This window comes from Nasonia vitripennis, chromosome 2 (genome assembly GCF_009193385.2).
Source record: "Nasonia vitripennis strain AsymCx chromosome 2, Nvit_psr_1.1, whole genome shotgun sequence".
NCBI lineage: Eukaryota > Metazoa > Arthropoda > Insecta > Hymenoptera > Pteromalidae > Nasonia > Nasonia vitripennis.
Window position 1 is genome coordinate 23,211,605 of NC_045758.1, and position 17,613 is coordinate 23,229,217.

At 46.7% G+C, this 17,613-nt stretch overlaps 1 protein-coding gene and 1 long non-coding RNA gene across 4 annotated transcripts in view; both read left to right on the forward strand.

Annotated features, from left to right (window-relative positions):
* Positions 1 to 17,613, forward strand: part of LOC100120799 (ABC transporter G family member 21) — a 101,625-nt gene that overhangs the window by 43,447 nt on the left and 40,565 nt on the right. The window contains exon 1 of one of the 3 annotated variants that reach the window (XM_008212370.4): positions 15,012 to 15,100. The exons of the other annotated variants lie outside the window; for them this stretch is intronic. The gene's annotated coding sequence lies outside the window, so the exon portion shown is untranslated. Of the gene's footprint in view, positions 1 to 15,011; positions 15,101 to 17,613 lie in introns of those variants that run through there. 3 annotated transcript variants of the gene reach the window in all.
* Positions 329 to 5,868, forward strand: LOC116738491. The gene is made up of 2 exons (XR_004344554.1): positions 329 to 4,255; positions 4,342 to 5,868. It is a non-coding gene; the product is annotated as an uncharacterized LOC116738491 (long non-coding RNA).

A 17,613-nucleotide genomic window follows, 5' to 3' on the forward strand; every position in this document is an offset into this window, starting at 1 on the left:
TCTCGAACACTCTCGCCTATCTTTGGCCCAGGCGCGCGAGCGAGTCGCGGCCAAAACATTGCTGCGCCGCCGCAACCGCCGCATGCGTTGCCTTTCTCTTTTTGTCGTATTTTATCTCCTCTCCTGCGCTCACTCGCTCGCTCGCTTTGTCCGTATTCGTTAGCATTAATTTTCGTGCCTCTCGCCGCTAGCTGCAGCTCTCTGAGTTATACCAACGTGCTAATGTACTCTCTCTCTCTCTCTCTCTCTCTCTCTCTCTCTCTCTCTCTCTCTCTCTCTCTCTCCCTCTCTCTCTCTCTCCCTCTCTCTCTCTTGCTCTGTGGAAGAGAGCTTTCTTTGCGTTTGCAGAAATTCGTTATGCGGATGGCACAAATCAAACTGTCATCCATACCTGTAATCACGCCGACAATGTTGCGCGGGTTATTATTTTAATTGTTTCCTTGAAGAAGAAGACGAAGCGAAGAAGAAGAAGACGAGGTGCTCCTGAAGCTTCTTTTACTGCCCTCGCACATGCGGGAGAGCGCGTTTTCTCGAGGATGTATAATTATAATGCGGTTGCGTTCGCCGCACTTGGCGTGCCGAGTTATTATACCGTCCCCCCAGCTTATAGACAGGTTAATTTAGATATCGTAAAGCCGTGCCGGGACGATAACTCTGTATTGACTTTAGTAATCGCTGTGTGTAGAGCATCGGCTAAAAAGGTGGGAAGAGAAGAATCTCGCAAACAAACGAGAGAGAGGATAAAGAAAAAAAAACGAGAGAGAGAGGGACAAGCGACTGCAGCGTCGCCAAAAATCCCTCCGACTTCATTTCTCTCCCGCAGCGCTGCTCCTCTTTCGTCGCGGCTCTTGAGCTTTGTTGACGGCGATTGTTCGAAAGACGTCGCGCTTGCACTTGGCTCGAGTCCACGCCAGCATCACTGTATATTATAGTCCCGCTGTGTTTGTTTGCGTCTCCCGCACCTACGCGGCGGGTTTGATATTCCGCTTGTTTGTCGGCGCCCGCTTTGATTCGCCGATGATTGAGACGTATCCCGAGAAGATATGCGCGCGTTTCGCTTTCGATGCGTATATAATGATAATGCGAGAAAGAAAAGCGATGCGCCGGGAGAAAAAAGAGCTGTGTGTTCTCGAAACTTGCGTCGTCGACCGTATGCGCACGCACGTCGCACGTGCGAATAATTTTTCCGTTCGATGATCCCGTCGGCGCAGCAACAGCGCCATTCCCTATACACTGCTGCAGGATGACGCGCGTTTCGTGCGTAAGGTCGTGGTTATGTGCATTATATGTATACGACACTCGACTTGGTCATCAAGGACTCGTCGCTCTCGTCGCAGCATAGGTCGCCGACTTTTCACTGCAGGTATTTACTTGCGCGCGCAGGTGGACCTTCCTCCTTATCTTTTATTTGACTTTTTATTCCACACGCGGACATATACACCGCCGCCAGATTTCCTTCACTTTTAGAGAGAGATGCGGGCTCTGCAATTTTTCAGCTGCGCTCTCGAAGGCTGCGATTGTTTCGCCTGTGTGCGGGTTGCCTTTTTCAGTATTATACATACATGCGCGTTTAATGAAAAAAAAAAAAAAATGTTATTGCATTCGTGCCTTTTCCGTCGCTCCTACAACGTTGTGCAATTCACGGAAGCCCGCGCGAAATTCCTGGAAAAGTCGCGCGCTTTCCGTAAACTGCGGGAGGGGCCGTTTCGTGGAAGAAGTGTACTCGAGGTACGACGCAGAGTGTAGTAGCTTTCACTGTCTCTCGACGGGAGCAGCAGCTGTATACTGCAAGTAGATAGAGGACTGGGTCGAGTCAGACGTGTGCGGTTTATTTTATTTTTAAACCCGGTGGAATATAAAGAGCGAGGCGCGCGCGCGGCGCCGGATGCCTCGCGTTGCTTTCCCGCAGGAAAATTCAACGAATGAACGGTCGGCCGCTCCGTTTCTATAGCCTTTCTTTATTTTTATTCGCGGGCCTTTCTCGATCTTCCATTTGCCGCTGATGTCACACGCTACGCACCGTCGGACTGTCCGATTTCGTGTAATTTTAGATCTACAAGAGAGCGACAGCGCGAATCGAATAAAAGTCGAAGAAGCACATCTTGTACGAGAGTTACTCGGAGAGTCACACAGAACGCTCTCGCGCGAGCGAACGAGCGAGCGAGCGAGCGACGATGGCGCTTATATACGTGTGTGCAGAGTGCGAAGGAGTGGTTGGCCACCCCTGGCCTGGATACCGCGGCGTGTTGTTCACCTCTCCGCGTGTGAAAGTACTCGCTGCAGCGCAAGCGCGTGTGGGCAGTCGCTACGCACACACACACACACAATCGCGCGCGCTGCTATCTGTCTCTCTTTCGCTGCGTGTCATAACGAGATGCATCGGGCCGGCTGGAGGAGAGGCGGCCAGTGTGTGTGTTTGTGTGTGTGTTCGTGTATGTGACAAGCGGATAGATAGACACCGGCGCGGCGGAGACAACGAGTAAACACACTAAGTTTAACCGACTATAGCAAGAGAGAGAGAGAGAGAGAGAGAGAGAGAGAGAGAGAGAGAGAGAGAGAGAGAGAGAGAGAGAGAGAGAGAGAGAGAGAGAGACAGATAAAGCACTGCTGCCGCTGAGAAACAAACCGCTCGCGCGCGCACTACGCTGCAGTAGTGCGGAGAAGAAACACGTCGAGAGAGTGAGAGTGCGCCGCCTGCGAGCGGCGGATAATGATGAGAGAGCGACTCGTGCGTGCGCACACGAGGAAAAAGAGCGACCCATTGCCTGGAAAATATACGTTTGTTTTTTTTTTCAACGTACTCCTTTCTTTTTCGGACGAGGAGAGGGAAGTACGACTTTTCCTCCTACGTTGCTGGGAAAAAGTGATTATTTTTCTGAAAAAAACAAACGCGTATCACACATTGGATCAGCTAACGCCGTAGCGTACGCGTGGACGAGAAGAAAAATGTAAACACCGCCGTAACAACTTTTGCCGCTTGCGCAACATTTTCTTCTCATTAGCGGTAACAAATAGTTACGAAAATTTTGAAAGTAGAAAACTGCCAACTCCACGGCGTTCGGTGTATCTATACAGGCACACCACACACGGACACACGGCCACAAAGCTCGAGCTAGCGGCTATAAATAAATGATTGATTATTACCTGACCCGCTATTTTTACACCCAACACTCTATATCCGTATTCGCCCCGAGAAAAGGCTTTAGAGTGTGCGCCGCGGATACCAAACTCGGCGGCTCACTCTCTCGGATTATAAGATAGTCCTATCGATAGTCGATGCCGCGAACAAAAGAGAGAATACAGCTGCCTACGCGCGCGTTCTGGAGAAAAAGGGACGCGTGATCCATCGGCCGATGACGTCAGGCTTATATAGTTTCGCATTACTGGCCTGCATATCGTCACCTGCGACGGTGGTCGCGCCTCCGCATAGGTGACCGCAGGACACTCGGCTGCGCCTCGAATTCTCGTGGGAACGATCTAGTTGCGAGGATATCTGTTCTTCTGAAAAATAGGTCGTCGGTACATTTCAATTTGAAAGTGCGAAGTCGGAGCTTGCGCCCGCGAAGTCTTACAGTGCTCGGCTTTTTCTACTGCGAGGTGTAGTTTAAGCAGACCTTTAACTCTCTTTCTTTTATCGGTGACTTATGACAAATAGCGGGAACTATGCTGCTATTAATTTTTCAAAATACTCCAACAGCAATCGAACTCGAATTCGAAATCGTTCACCGCAGAGAAAAGCGGCAAAGAGCTCAATACGTCAAGTCGGACGATCAATACAGTATAGGCCGTATTCAAAGGAACACACACACGGGTACACAATGCTCGGCGTGGAAAAAGAGCTGGAACGAAGCTCGACTTCTGCGGGAAAAAGCATAATAGCGGCGCCAGCGTCGAAGGAACAGCCGTGGTAGTGTGCTGCACGAGAGCTCGGAGGCGCGCGCGCGGATGTACCGTTAGGGCAACGCCGCTGCAGCGGCGCCGGTTAGTGTGGCAGTGTGTTAGCCGAGCTCGGTGTATACCGCCGCTGCTGCTTCTCTTTTCTCTCGCTCTCGCACCGTCGAGTCGTGCGGCCTTTTATTCCGCGGTTTTCGTGACGTTGCTATTCGGTCTTTGGGTTGTACTGTGGAAGAAAGTTTTCTTTTTATCGATTTTATTGGGAAATGTGTGATAACTAAACGCTTGGATCACTTCTTTTTAAAGTATCGTGGATTTAATAATCGAGATAGCTGCAGGAATGGTTAATAACATAATAACAGTTAGTCATACTCAATTATGCGTGATATGATTGTTTCACAAAATACTGGCCTTTTTCATTTTTCGAATATTTTTTTGCAATTCCAGCCGTACGAAGAAAAAAAGGCTGACGACTAGTTCACAATGTTGTTAAACACAGCCAATACTGAAAATAATTTTAAAAAATTCAACACAACCAATAATGAAGATTTTGAAGCAGTCGAAAATATAACCTTTGCTTCAGGTGCACACCAGGGAAAAGGTGCAAGATGTATTGCAGTATGTTCTTGTGCATTAAATGCGTTTATTTCAACCTAAGGAACCATATATAAAATTAGACAAAGTGGCCGACATTAACTCTGCAGGCAACTACAGCATAAGCGGCTGAAGCGGTGTATAACAAAAGGCAGTTTTGGTATAGGTGACATACCGCTATGTATAAACTAGGTTTGCCAATAGCGATGAGAGAAATGAAAAACCGCTACTGCGCCACCTGTCGTCAAAGATTCAGACTCGGAAAGTTAAAGCGTATCGGGAAGGGATCAGTTCCAAACTATACTTTGTTTTGCAGTGTATCGCAGTCTCCCCACAATAAGCACAAATCCAAATTATCATTAATCTTGAATAGCATTTTCCTACGGTTCACTTCTAAGTGACCTTCCTAAATTTACATTTCAAATTTACATCGTATACGCGACCATCGAAACGCAAACAACATCTTTTCATCTCAATACAGTAGAGATCATGCGCCTATCGAGTGAAAATCGAAGAAAAACAAAGTCATTGCGCTCGCTGGACTCCGCCTCTCCAGCAGCAGCTTATAACTCAAGACAATTTTTCCGCGTGCACAATAGTCTCGTCGAGATTTTCCTCCTCTCCTCCTCTCTCTCTCTCTCTCTCTCTCTCTCTCTCTCTCTCTCGCGTGCCAAGCTCCGCCGCCGCCGATCATGGCAACGCTTGGATCGTCGCGATTGACACCGTGACACAGCAATGTCACACTCGCACGCGCACACATGACCACACAGATCTATTCTCTATCCCCTCCCCTTTGATTCTCGACGTTAAAAGACAATTAATCTGAATAACGTGCGTCGCGGCGCGGTAGCCTAGACCCGCTGCTGTGGCCCAATGTGGTTACTCACACCGGCCAAAATGTGTCGTCACGTGCGTGCGCGCGAGCGTTCAGTAGAAAATCTCTGTATTTGTGTATAGAGCTGCGGCGCTCGATTAGAACATTTTACGAGCGCGGGGGTCCTTTTTATTGATTCATTAGGCTGAATTTTACGAGCGTCCATTAGAATATTTTGTTGCGCTAATGCTGCCATTGTGCGATACACACACTCACGCCGCTGCTGCTGAATGGCCGGATTGAAGTTTATTGCCCGCGGCTGATTTATGTGGCGCTAGTTGACTCTATATAATACACAACGCGGCGGGGCTTGCTGCAGAAAAAAATTTTGTCTTTCCGTTAATGGATTAGCTCGTCACCTCGAGCCTGGCTTTTATGACCGGCTTTGTTGCGCCGAGCTGTGTAATGTGCCGGCTTTTCTTCTCGCCTCTGATGATGCCTGTGTATTGTGCGTTTGTTTGCGCTACTGCTATATGCCGTCGCGGCTCGTCAAAGCATGAAATTAACGAAAACGCAATTGAAAATCTTGAGTTGATGAGTTTTTCTATACGATTCGAACCAGTCTCGCGTTATACGCCGACAGAATTTTCCACGCACCGCAATCTTTCCGAGTAAAATAAAATTGCGCCGCGCGAGTCTACGTCCGATAATCCGATCCCGTTGCTGCGCGGCACTCGCTACTTCCAAGAAAGAAAACAAGCTAAACGCTGCATCGCGCGGAGCCTATGCGCATCTGTGTTCTAGGACTGATGCTATTGTCGCATATCTTATCGCAAGCTAACAGACATTTCCGACGACGCGATCATCACTATGACTTTGAATTCCTTATGCGGTGTATGTACAGACACACAAACATGTAATAAATTGCCAGCAGTGTATTATCAGAAGTATATTTAACGAAGCTTCCTATTCGGCTTCTCAGAATAACTCGAAGAGGAGAGATATGTATGCGGAGAGCAGAGGCCGACCGCGAGAATAGGCCAATTCATTGTCCTGCACTACTGTATCTCATTCAATTCAGTTCGACCCTTATAGCCGCAAGTCGACGACGCCAAGCTAGCTCGTCGCTCGTTGTCGAGCCGATTACGTCACTTGGGGATCGCGAGCGAGCTTCCTGCGAATGTCATCCCGCGAGAGGACAATGATGCCATTGCTAATACCGCGGTGTGTCTGCACTGAGAAAAATTTGACAGTAAAAATTACTATCTCGGATGATAATTTGGTAACAGAATCGGAAGCTAGTAATTTTTCCTATCTTTTATAGTAAAATTCACTATAAGAGATATTAATCTTTACTATCTCAGATAGTAAAAATTGTTACGGCTTTCAAAAGACTTAATTTTTACTACCTAAGATGGTAAAATGTGTTATAAAATGTGGGAAAAATTATAATATTCTCAGTCGGTAAGGTTTGAATTTAATTTTGTTATCTGTGCTAATCAGTATTTTAGTTGACATTTCACGTTTATTTTATTATAATAAGTTTCTGTGTCTATTGATTTGACTTTATTATTTATTAATCTTCGTTAATTTTTATTAACTTTAGTTCGCACATCAATTACTACATCAGATAAATCTGAAATTTCGTACGTAACAGATCTGTTTAGGTAAATAGTCAGCGCACGCGATGACATCGCCTACGTCGGCGGAAAATACCCTAATGAAATCAAGCCTAAGCTCGAAGAGCTTTGTAATAAAATTAATAACTACTACAAGCACTGGCTTCTTACTATCAACCCGGATAAATGTGAGACCATCCTCTTCAGAATACCAACGAACAGGCTCTCCAAAAAAGAAGTAAAGGGCTGGCGAAACTTCGAAATTAAGATACTCGGCGATTCCTCATAAACAAACGGTGAAGTATCTGGGCATTCATCTCAACCAACGACTACGCATCAATACACACATTGATGTACAGCTTGAAAAAGCCTCCAAAGCTTTCAAAGCTAACTCCAAACTCTTCTACAGCAAACACCTCAACAGCAGAGCAAAGTTAATCTGCTACTCACTGCTTGTTCTACCCATTCTCACATACGGAGCCCCGATCTGGTACAACACAAACGCCTCTACCATGGAAAGAATGAGAGTATTCGAACGCAAGTGCCTTCGCACATGCCTTCTTACCTGGCGTTCCCAGAAATCAGACTTCCAAAAATACGTCAAAAACAAGACCATCTACGAGAAGACTAAGCTACCTAGAATCGACAACTTCATCCTAAAAATATGTCGCAACTACTTCGCCTCCACTATGCACAGTAGAAACCCGGAGATCAAGAAATTCGCTCTCACTAACACCGAGCAGCTGATAAAACTCAAGTACGGCAACTACCTGCCTCCAGAAACCTTCCTTCTTCTGGATAAACAAGGATACCTGCAAAACGAAGATGGAATTCCTATCGTCTATCACTGGAGCCGATCTAGAGCTGTTTGTGCAAATCAATGCCAGCTAGAATAAAAGCGCATAAATTAATTTATGCAACAGAGATTCCGCACAGAGATAAAATAGGCAATCACCGCATCCAAGAAAAGTATTGGTGGCTGGCCGACTCCAAAGTAGTTGCTGAAATCCGAGGGCGCACTCGCCATAAAATCAGACGTCGCAGGAACACGCCAGAGAACAACCTACCTCCAACGAATCTTCACGAGCCTAGAACACCGTCTCAAGCAGACACTTCATCCTTCCCAGCTGTGGTCAGTGACAGAGCGTAACTAGTACTATAGTTATCTGTACATATGTATATATCTTACTTTAGCATTAGGGAAACTCAAAGGGAATAGGTTTTTTTTTCTCTACACAACACACTATCTTTTCCTATTTAAACCACCTGCCAATCAGTGTGTAAAAGTTAACATCTTACAGTTAGACTTAATGATCAATAATATTACAACCCCAGCCTAAGTTTGTATTTGAAAGCCCAGACAGGGCCATTTATACTATCACGATCAAAATGATGTACCTTTCTATTGTATGTATTTCTGTACCTTACTCAACAAATATGTAACATTTAAAGAAATAAAACGATTATATAAAAAAAATGGTCACGAAACACACTGGTGTAAACATCAAGCAATTTTTCATCCGCAGAGTATTTTTTTTCTGCTACAATATTAACCCATAAAATCGTATCTCGATGATTTACGTCGACTCTGCACGAAGAGTAAGTAGAAGGAATAAATATCATCGCTCGCATGTAATGGTGACAGTCTGTAGACCCTACTTCGACCTGTAAATCCGGCCCTCTGTAGACGTTGGCTTTTCACGAAGCGCGAGATATCCGGTATCTCGGTCATTCGAGGGTTGGCCTCGTATATGTATATACAGCCTGGCTCTACCGGGTTTATCTTTATTTTGTGCGCGACCCGGAAGCTGCTCTGTATCAGGCTTCTAATCGCGCTGAAAATCTAGTGCGCGGACTTGTACGTAAAAATTATTAGTTTTATGATACGTAGGGTAGAGTAGTGTCTTGAAAAAACATACAATTGCGTTGAGAGAAAATAATAGCGTATAAACAACCATATACGAATAACTTATCTCAGAATGGGCTTTGAGTAAACTATACTGATACAATATTCAAATGAAAATAAATGAATTGATCAACTCAAGCTTATTTAAAAATGTTGGCCAGCTCTACTACAAGTTTCAAATATAATAGAAGAAAGCGTAAAATTAAAATAAAAAGAAAAACACGCAAGTCCAACAATTGAATTGTAAATCCAGACTTCCGATATGGGACTTCACCATGACACCTGAAGACAAAACGAGAAATCTCGATCATACTTCGTTTCTCATGCACTGCAGCCTTAATTTATAAAGAAAACGTACAACATTCACCCCAGCGATTTTCGGATATGAAGACTCGTCGAAAGATCTCTCGTCATTTGATATATATACACCGGCTATCTCACAGTACGAGCAAGCGAGGGATTATTCAAAGATGCTAATGCGTAGTTTCTATGCCGAGATCCTCGCTCCCTTTTCGCTACTCGGAATAGGCGACTCGAATTGAAGTCGCAGCGCAAGTCTCAATCTCGCTCGCTCTCTCGTGTTCCCTTGTACATTCGCCTTCGTTAGTGTTTCACGCTGAAAAGAGGCCGTAGAATACATGCACTATTGAATCGCTGATATTTTCCTCTTGAGAAGGAGTGTAAGAGCATGTATATCCGGAGGTAAACAACGAGAACGAACTTTTTCACTTCCCAGCTGATACGTCGGATTCCGAGCGCGAGTGTGTGTGTGTGTGTGTGTCTATATATATATATATATATATATATATATATATATATATATATATATATATATATATATATATATATATATATATATATATATATATATAAAATAGCTGTGTATGCTGCAGTGACGAGCGCACGGCGCATGAATAACACAGTTCCACGTCCTTATCTCCGGACTCTCGTGTCCGATAAGACAGCTCGAGCTTTTATTTCCCATTGACTGCACCGCTCTGCCCCGTGCGTGTGTGTATTATCTCCCTATATATGACTATCGCCTCTTTCTTCCTACTTCTTTCGTTACGCGCTTCTCTCGCCCTACAGCGCTGCGGAGCTTTTTCTTTTCTGCTACTGTGTGTACCGCGCGAGTTCTTATCTCGGGCGCAAATAACTGCGGCGCAAGCGATGTAAACAAAGAGAGCAGTGTGTGGCTTGACTTCTTTTTTGTACATCAGCTGATAGAAAAGTTTTTCCATTTTTCGAACTAGATTACGTCCCTTCACTGCGCTCACTAGAACTGGCGATAGTAGAGACAAGTCTCTCGGAGAAAAGTCTCGAAAGTATTAAGAGCGTAGTTTCCCTCGAGCCGAGTGACCGAGTATATGCAAAGCGCGAGCGAGCGAGATTTCATATTCAAACACAAGCTCGTTCGTATGTGTGTGCGCGCGTATGCGAGTGCCTATATATAGGCGAGAGCGTTTTTCGAGTTCAACGACCCGGATTTCCTGTTGGCAATGAAAAGTGTATAGCCGCGTCGCAGCGGCGATGCTGGCGCTAGCTTTGATAAGCGAAAACTATGATATTCGTGTGGATGAATCGTGCGTATAGAGCTCCGAGATAAAATAATAATGCAGTGATAAGAGTGAAAGGCAGCAGTCGAGATTTTCAGCAAGTATAAAAATCTAATGTGCTGCGCTCTTGTCAGCGTGAATTTGAATTTATAATTTAAATAATCATCAAGGAACTCGTTATAGTGTGCTATGAAACAGTGTTTCATAATTGGCCATAATTGTTAATAATTTCGCAGTGGTGCTTCACCTTCCGCTCAAGTCACTTAATTTTCCATGTACACAAGCCTGTCAAACTGCTTTTTTGCGTATTAAAAAAAAAACTTTTAATCAGTACTTTGACACACTATCGCGATGCAAGGTAATTGCTCATAATCTCGAGCGCACTATAAGGACGTAGAGAGCAGCGAAAAAACCGCGTACTCGAACTTCATTAAGCTCTCTGCCACTTGTCAAGTCTACATGCGACTTAAATCAATGATTTTGTCGCGCTCGCCTCTCGATGATAGCCGGCTCCGGCGATCGCGCGTAATTGCGGGCAATAACGAGGCGAAATTTAGCAAGCCGGAAATCGCCCTGTGCGCACAGCCTCTCTCTCTCTCTCTCTCTCTCTCTTTCTCTCTTCGGTGCACATGCACTTGCACTGACACACACATGCGCGTGGAGAGATGTGCACTCGCCGAGTTTGCGCGGCTGCAGCCGCCGCCTGGCTCCGATCGATTCGCTCGGACTATGCGGGTGCAGGAGAGGAAGAGAGAGAGAGAGAGAGAGAGAGAGAGAGAGAGAGAGAGAGAGAGAGAGACGCGGATGAACGATCTCGTGAAGATTCTTCGTTTTTTCGTATTTATTCAGGTGGTTTTTGAAATTGCTGGGAAGTAAATTTTTCATAAGCGAACGGAATGTTATTTGCCGTTGCGCTAATGGCCGAAGCAGCGCTTGCGCGAGTCATAAAAAACGAAAGCTCGCTTAAGTGCTCTCTCCGCGAAAAAGCACGCGGAAAAGCTCTCGAGCTTTCGTATAATAGATCGTCTAATGCCCGCATCGGTTATGTTATGCAAACTGCTCGGCTGCGAACAGAGATAACTAATTTTAAAAGCGTTTCCGCGAACGACTGCAGCTGTGAAAAACACAAGCCGTATAGCCTTTTTCTCCATAGATTAGAGCGAAAAAGCTCGCATTGTATAGAACAGAGAAAGAGAGGGTATTATTACCAGGCGGACGTGTCGGGTGCCTAATATCGGCCCCGACGACGACTTAATTATTACTGAACGCTCGCGCGCTAGCGCTCGCACGTCTAGACTTCGTAGCCGAGATTCCCACTCGCTGCGCTGCATTATTTAAAGGATCGGCTTTCCGCGCGCTGCGCGTCGAGCTTATCTTCTTCTACAATAATGGATGCAGCCGCGCGCTCGCGGGATTTGGTAAATATAAGGCTCTGCAGCTCTCAGAGATTCTCCGTATGGAGTCGTTTATATGCATTCGCCGAGGGTTGATGGGCCGCCGGCTTGATCATCTCGTACGAAAGAATAAAGTATAAGCGACGGGTCTATCGTTGTCGAGTGAAAATTTCAATCTTCTATGACGTAGCTGCGCGAACGGAAAATAAACGGATAGATAGAGAACGGGAGACCGAGTGGATGAACAATCGGTGGCCGACGGATCTCGTCCTTTTCTACTTAGCAGCAGCGTCACACTGTGCCTCTACTGTGTGTACGTGCGCGCTTCTATAAGTACTCGCAATTTCGGTTCGCCGAGCGAGACGAGAAAAAGAGAAGAACGACGTTGCGTCAGCTCGTGCCAAAGTGCTGTACGGCAGAGCTCGGAAATAGTGCCGTTTATTTAACGATGAATACATAAAAGTCAAACAGTGAAGACGCGGTGGTTGATTCGATGACGAAACAAAGTCATAAGCTCGTGAGTGAACACACGAGCTTGCAAGTTACTAAAAACAGACATAAAAACCCGTGCGATTCGCGGGTGCACTCTCTGCAGCAGCTATAGAGCAGCGTCGGGGCGGGAGGGCGTCCGCGAAGCGGGAGAGAAGGTGAGAGAGAGGGAGAGAGAGAGAGAGAGAGAGAGAGGGCGCGAGCGAGGTTGATGCCCGGGTTTACTTCCTCGTCTGGTAGCAGCCTGTATCGACCGGCCGGCGTCCCGACGCCCCTGCCGCCACCGCTGCCGCCACTATATGTACACGCTTCTCGCTCTTTCTGCTCGACCCGCCGCACATTCGCCAATCTCTCTTCTCTCTCTCTCTCTCTCGCTCTCTCTCTCTCTCTCTCTCTCTCTCTCTCTCTCTCTCTCTCTCTCTCTCTTTCGCTGCATCCAGCTACGATTACGAGCGTCGCGACGCTTATTATTTTTCTCGGACGACGATCGCTCCAGCGTCTAAATATAGAGGGAGAGTGTGTGTGAGTGTGCGTGGGGGGGGGGGGGGGGGAGGGTGGATATGCTGATGTAGAGACAGACACCCGATTAGTTTCCAGATAGACAGGGGCGTAGAGGGCTCGAGATGCCGAGATGTTTTCGAAGATCGATAATCGGTTATTTCTTCGCGAGACCTGTAGCTGCAGAAAAGTTTTAAAAAACAAACGAACACCTTTCGCAGAAAATCATCGGTGCATCGACTATATAGCATACCGGCGTACCGTGCAGCGGCGCGGCTTGCAACAGTGCCACCGCGCCATCCCACACGAAGCGAGAGAGAGAAAGAGAGAAACAGCGTTGGCGCAGCAGGAGGACCGGTCCGGAGATAGGGTTGAGCCGGCGGTAGGGGCGCCGCCGTCGTTGCCGGCGCGCTTTAAAAGCAGCGCTATATACATATATACATACGTACACAAACGGGGGTGCATCCGCACGTAGACGTGTAGGGGGAGGCAGCAGCAGTAGCAGTAGCAGCAGCAGCAGCGCCGGGAGGTGGAAGGTGACGGAAAGGTCGGCGAACCCTGGGTCGATAGCCGCGCTCGCGCGTGTGCGGCAAGCTCGCCGACGGAGAGAGCGAGAGAGAGAGAGAGAGAAAGATGCAAGAGAAGAAGGTGGCTGCTGCAGACGGAGGGACAGATATGTGTTCGGATATACTGCTGCAGCAGCCCTGATGCATCTGCACCCTTTACTGTGCTATAGTTTTCTTGGCGGACCAGCGATTTTTTGGTTTTTCGAGACGAGAAAGCGTGAATTTAGTTATAAGCGTTGTAGACAACTTCCTGTATACAAATTTTTCATTTCGGGTAAAAATGATCGAGGAAAATAAATTAAAAATTCAAGGTAAAAATAAAAAGCTCGTAATGCAAAAGAGAAAAGTTGCGCTGCTTTTACTTGTAGTTTGTAACAAAGGTATTGGAAAGCAGGATAAATCTGAGATAAAAGCCGGCCTCCAGAGAAGTCTGACTGCAGTATGTATAATACGTATTTGCAGTATGTGTATGACAGACGACTTGGCATATTATGTTTAGCAGAAGATGACAAAATAATGCTCAACGATGAGAATAATAATAATACAAATATTCGAAATTTATAACCGGTATAGTAGCAGCTGTAGGTATAAAAAAGGATGGAAGGAATAGAGAGATAGTGCAACTGTAGGGGGGAGGGGCAGAGGTCAACGGCACCACGTATTAGAGATTTGTTTTTCTCTCTCTCAGGCTGCTGTTTATGCGCGTTCACGCGCCGCGGATGCTAATGAGCCGTCGCAGCCGCAGCAGAGAGAAATCGCGAAACCGTAAGTAATAAGTATCGAACATGAGATTTTAGGCCTACAGCACTACCATATACATTTTTCGCAAAGGAAGATACAATTCGTAGCACCGCCGCCTGTTGGAAAAATTCAAAACAATTTTCAAGGTTTTAAAACAATTGAAACGTTATTACTTATCGCGACACAAAATGAACAACATAACCGCATCCGAAATTGATTGGTATACGACAGGGAGCAGCGTCATTTTCACGTGTCCTGCACTGCTGTCGCTGCTGCAGTTGGGCACGTGACCTAAACGAACTGTACCCCAGTGCGCGTAACTTATCGTCTCCCCAAGGACGTAGTTATGTCTCGTACGGATATATCAGTGGGGAGACAGCAGCTGCGTACACGTCGTTTTTACGATTTTTTTCCTAAATCATGAGCTAGTAATGTGTAACGAAAGAGGTGGGATTTATGGAATCGGGTAATAATATACATTCGTTGAAAAGGGTCGGATGATTTGAATTCACTAGGTAGAGTTACAACCCTTGTAAAATTTAATCAGCCTATCTCGATAAGTTTCTATTTTATTAGCTCTAATGCGGTTGAGACTATTTTCAAACCGATGTGCAAAGTTTCTCACTATCGATTAATCGCGAATTTCAGTTGGACAAAACTTTGTCTAGGGCTCAGACGTAATTATCAATGACGACAGATTTTTCTCTCCGCGTTTACTGCTGCAATTATGCAAGTATAAAATATGTCTTCGCGCGGAGAAATAAATATAATTTTAATTAATATATATGATAGATGTAAGTACGCACACTAAAAACTTACACAAGACTGTGCAATATTGCAAAACGAATAATTTCATAATAATATACTTTATGTCAGAGCGCTTAACTCTACACCTACAGCGCCGCGCAGTTCCACGAAAGCAAAGCTAATTTAATCATTTTCTTTTTCATTGCAGGTAAGAGTCCAGTTGTAAACAAACGCTTGAGTATGTAGTAGACCGAATGTATCCGGAAACCGAGGGATCTCATAGTGAGTAACGCCTGTATAATAGTAGATTGTATAAAATTATGAGTATGCAAAACATTTCGATCCCTTGGATAACACGGGCAAAGAGTATACACAGCGCCGGGAGGACTGCGTATTAGAATTATAATTTAAGTAGTATTAGTCGACTCCGGTAAGACGCCGACGTCAGTCAATCTTCGTCAGCCGTCCGCGCAGCTTTTACCCTACCATGTTTCCGTCACTTGTAAATTGCGATTAAACATTAAAAAAGCTTCTCTCTTGTCACACGCGTTATCATGCAGCTCCTCGCGATCGTTGCGCATAGGGGAACCCCTTATACACAACGCGGAATCTTGTCCGCTCGATTTGGCGGTAAAATCCGCTCCATTACACGCGGTAGCTCTCCCGCGCGCGAGAGCCCGGCAAATAAGGAAGTTCAGACGGACATATAATCGGGCTTATCTAAACTTGACTCATTGCATTATCTCGCTCGCGCGTCCGCTGACTTCTTTAAGCGAGATTCCGCGTCGTCGCGCTGACACGGAACACGTCATTTTCCAATTTAAATAATCTAATGCTCTCCGATGTGCTAGAGAGAGCGAGCGAGAGAGAGAGAGAGAGAGAGAGAGAGAGAGAGAGAGAGAGAGAGAGAGCAGTCCAAGGGTCATGCAAAAGTTTACGAGGCGGATTGTTGACGTTGATTGCTCCAGGCCGATTGTCGATTTTTCTCTCTCCCTCTGTGTCATTTCCTCTATTTCTCTCCGACAAAGAGACCGCACTTCTTCCCAGAGAGCAAATTCCTCTTGGCTTCGATTGCATCTACGCTTCGCCGAGCGGATCGTTGTCCCGGTGAGGAGCTGCGTAGAAAGATCGCGCATGTGTGCGCGTAGCCGCTCGTCGTCGTGGTCGTCGTCGTCGTCGTCGGGTAGCAAGAGGTTTCTGCGCGCGCAAGGAGGTCAAGGCCGTGACCCAGTGAGAGGTCGTTGGCACACGCAACGAAGGAGAGGACATTCTCTCTCTCTCTCTCTCTCTCTCTCTCTCTCTCTCTCTGGGAGCGAGTTACACACCCTCGACTACTGTCCCCTCCTCCCGTCGCCGCTGCTGTCGTCGTCGTTCACTCCTCCTTCTCCGGCTGCTCTTTCTCTCGATGCGAATACGTGTACGCCCGCAGTTATCGTGTGCGTATCGGTGGAATTCAAATTTTTCGCGTCAATAACATCGCACGATTCGACTTACAGTGCGAATAACGCAGTCCCAGCGTTTAGCTCTTCGCGCTCATTAGCCGCATTTCGCAATCCGCTGCAGTTTCCACGTGTCGCGCGTTTTCTTCTACGCGTAATGCACACAGGCTGTTTACACGGATTTCGTTGCTTCGGAATTTTCGCCGCGTACTTTTCCGTTATTGCCTTCGCGTTCGCGAGAGAGAGATTTTTCTGCTCTTCCTCTACACATACGCGCGCCTTTTTTCCCAGGGATGTGTGCGCGTGTGTAATGTTTGCGCCGGGTTACGTGCACGTGATGTAATTGGGTTTCGCAAGGCTCATTTAAGTGTTTACCGTACGTGCGCAGCGCTGTATACGCGCCAACGAGCGGCTAACGGTCGGAGGATGCGAATTTTCCCGATTATTCTCCTGCATCTCTAGCTTCTCCGTTGGAAAAGTCAGCTATCTGGAATTGCAAATGGCGATTTTAATCGATCGCGACAATAATTCGATCCTTGCGTGCGTCCGCTGCAGTATACTCTCGACCAGGTATGGAAAAAACAGCAAGTTGTAAACATGCGCTCACGGTGGCCGCGGCTTGGAAAAATAGCGGAAACTCAACAAGAACAACAACAACAACAACAACTCAGCCGCGACTGGCTTTATATCCCGAGAGAGAGAGAGAGAGAGAGAGAGAGAGAGAGAGAGAGAGAGAGAGAGAGAGAGAGAGAGAGCGAAAAAACGGATAAAAGCTCGCGGAGTGTACATAAAGAGAGAGTCGGGGCAAGAAAACTCGCTCTTTTTCGCAATCTCTCTCTCTCTCTCTCTCTCTCTCTCTCTCTCTCTCTCTCTCTCTCTCTCTTATAGCTCCTTTATTTTGCAGCGCAGAGAACACCCGTTTCATGAATCACGACGGCGGCGGTGGTGGCGGCGGGCTTGTTTGCGGCTGAAAAAGCGAGCGGGCGATAACGAAAGAGCTCTGCGAGAGAGAGAAAGACGCTCGGAAAAGCCCGGGAGAAAAAAGAGACGCGTGCGCTGCGCAGATTAGCCGGTGTGCCGCGCGGAGAAACTGGGTCGCGCCGCGGTCTCTCTCGATATCGACTCGCTCTCTGCTCTCGCGCCGGCGGGTGAAAGAGTCCTAATCGCGAGAATAATATTCATATACATTCGCAGGAGCCGGCGAGAGTCGCAGTAGGTCGTGCGCGCGGATCCGAATAACAAAAGTCGACGTAAACCTGCGGTCGTGTGTTGTGCCGTCACCCGGGAGAAAAGCTACGAGTGTGCGGTTGCAGTTTGCGCGATAGTAGGCGCGCGCGAGGAGAAAATCTTTTACGA